The sequence below is a fragment of the Galeopterus variegatus genome, unplaced genomic scaffold (genome assembly GCF_000696425.1).
Source record: "Galeopterus variegatus unplaced genomic scaffold, G_variegatus-3.0.2 Scaffold10233, whole genome shotgun sequence".
NCBI lineage: Eukaryota > Metazoa > Chordata > Mammalia > Dermoptera > Cynocephalidae > Galeopterus > Galeopterus variegatus.
This window is the reverse complement of record NW_007736344.1, coordinates 33,351-36,797: the sequence shown is the minus strand read 5'-3', so window position 1 is coordinate 36,797 and position 3,447 is coordinate 33,351.

Below are 3,447 nucleotides of genomic sequence, written 5' to 3'. Positions count from 1 at the left end.
ACTGAATGAGATACAAGAAAACTCAGCTAGACAACATGATGAAATGAGGAAAAGTATACAGGACCTGAAAGAAGAAATGTACAAGGAAATCAATGCCCTGAAAAAGAATATAGCAGAGCTTGCCATGCTGAAGAATTCATTCAGTGAAATAAAAAACACAACGGAAAGTTTAACCAGCAGGCTTGCAGAAGCAGAAGAGAGAACTTCTGACATTGAAGATGGGCTGTTTGAACTAACACAGGCAGACCAAAAAAAAAAAAAAAAAGAAAGAAAAACAAATTAAAAACATTGAAGAAAATCTAAGAGAGCTATCAGACAACCTTAAGCACTGAAATATCCAAGTCATGAGTATTCGAGAAGGGGAGAAAAAAATAGATTGCACTGAAAACATATTCAACAAAATAGTGGCAGAAAACTTCCCAGATATACGAAAAGATACAGATCTTCATATTCAGGAGGCTCAAAGATCCCCAACTGTATTCAACCCAAAGAGGTCTTCTCAGAGACATGTTATAGTCAAATTGGCAAAACTCAAAGACAAAGAGAGAATCTTAAAAGCTGCAAGAAAGAAGCATCAAATCACCTATAAGGGAGCCCCAATCAGACTAACATCAGACTTTTCATCACAAACCCTAAACGCCAGAAAAGAATGGGATGATATATTCAAAAAAATAAAGACAGAGATTGCCATCCAAGAATACTCTACCCCACAAGGCGATACTTGAGAAGTGAAGAGCAAATAGTATATTTCTCAGAAAAACAAAAACTGTGGGAGTTCACTACCACACGAGCACACTTACAAGAAATTCTCAAGGGAGTACTGGGTTTTGTACCTGAAAAATAACTACCACTGCCACAGAAACTCAAGAAAAATCAAAACTCACTAGTAAAATAAAAATGCCAACAATGAAGAGAAAAGAAAAAAAGTTTATCCACAACCCAAGAAACCAACAAATACAGAAGACAAACAGTAAATCAGATCATTTAGGCACAGTATCAGGAGAGAAACACAAGATCTAAACAACATTCTAGACCAATTGGACTTGGCAGATATCTACAGAACATTCCATCCAACAACCTCAGAATATTCACTCCTCTCATCAGCACATGGATCATTCTCCAGGATAGATCACATATAAGGTCACAAATCAAGTCTCAACAAATTCAAAAAAATTGGAATTATCCCATGCATTTTTTCAGAACACAATGGATTAAAATTGAAAATCAGTAACAAGTGAAATTCTGGAAACTATACAAACATATGGAAAATAAACTGAGGTCTACTTAATGACATATGGTCCAAGAAGAAATCAAACAGGAAATCCAAAAATTTACTGAAACTAATGCAAACAATGATACATCATACCAAAACCTGTGGGATACTGCAAAAGCCGTACTAAGGGGGAAATCTATCACATTAAATGCTTACTTCAGAACAATGGAAAGATGGCAAGTGAACAACCTAATACAGCAATTTAAAGAACTAGAAAAACAAGAACAATCCAAACCCAAATTTAGCAGATGGGAAGAAATCATTAAGATCAGAGCAGAACTTAATGAAATTGAAACACAAAAAACAATACAAAAGATCAATGAATCAAAAAGTTCGTTTTTTGAAAAGATAAAATTGACAAACCATTAGAACGACTAACTAAGAAAAGAAGAGAGAAGACCCAAATAACAAAAATTAGAAATGAAGAAGATGATATTACAAATGATACCTCTGAAATACAAGGAAACATTAGAGACTATGATGAACAACTACATGCCAACAAATTTGAAAAAGTGGAGGAAATGGATAAATTTCTGGACACACACAAACTATCAAAACAGAGCCAAGATGATGTAGAAAATGTGAACAGACCAATAACAATAAAAGAGATTGAAGCTGTTGTCAGAAGGCTCCCAACAAAGAAAAGCAGACCACACACCACACTGCACCAGCACATGACTGAGCAGGTAGGCCTTGCCACCACCGGACCCCATCCCCAGTCTAGCTGAGTGCATGCTGACCAGAGAGACACACCCCTGGAGAGGCCTGAAAAAAAAAAAAAAAAAAAAAAAAAAAAAAAGAAAGAAAGAAAGAAAACAACAGGCTAATATCCTTGATCAATATAGACACAAAAATCCTCAATAAAATACTAGCTAACAGAATACAGTGACACATCCATAAAATTATACACCATGACCCAGTGGGATTGATCCCAGGGATGCAAGGTTGGTTCAACATACACAAATTAATAAATATGATACACCATATCAATAAAATCAAGCACAAGGACCACATGATGATCTCCATAGATGCTGGAAAAGCATTTGATAAAATCGAACACTCGTTCATGATAAAGATTCTGTACCAGTTGGGTATAGATGGAAAGTATCTCAATATAATTAAAGCCATATATGATAAACCCACTGCCAATATCATCTTGAATGGGGAAACGCTGAAAGATTTTCCTTTAAGAACAAGAACTAGACAAGGATGCCCACTCTCACCACTCCCATTCAACATGGTGTTGGAAGTACTAGCCAGAGAAATCAGAGAAGAGAAGGAAATAAAGAGCGTCCAGATTGGAAAAGATGAAGTCAAACTGTCCCTATTTGCAGATGACTTGAGCCTATATATCAAACAGCCTAAAACCTCTACAAAAAAACTCTTGGAATTGATAAATGATTTCAGCATGGTAGCAGGATACAAAATCAACACACAAAAATCAGTAGCATTTCTATTCTCCAATAGTGAANTGGAAAGATATCCCATGCTCTTGGATTGGAAGAATCAATATTGTGAAAATGTCCATACTACACAAAGGTATATATGCATTCAATGCAATCCCCATTAAAATTCCCATGACATTATTCTCAGAAATGAAAAAAAACTATCCCGACTTTCATATGCAATAAGAAAAGACCACACATAGCCAAAGCAATTCTGAGAAAAAAAAAAAAAAAGCTGGAGGCATAACACTACCTGACTTCAAACAATACTAGAAAGCTATGATATCCAAAACAGCATGGTACTGGCATAAAAACAGACACACTGATCAATGATATAGAATAGAGAATCCAGAAATCTACCCACCCACCTACAGCCATCTGATCTTTAACAAAGGGACCAATCCTGTACATTGGGGAAGAGACTGCCTCTTCATCAAATGGTGCTGGAATAACTGGATATCAATATGCAGGAGAATGAAACTAGACCCATACTTCTCACTATGTATTAAAATCTACTAAAAATGGATTAAAGAATTAAATATACACCCTGAAACAATAAAACTTCTTAAAGAAAATAGAGGAGAAACACTTCAGCAAGTAGGGCTGGGCACAGACTTCATGAATATGACCCCCAAAGCACAGGAAACCAAAGAAAAAAATAAACAAATGGATTATATCAAACTAAAAAGCTTCTGCACAGCAAATGAAACAATTTAACAGAGTTAAAAG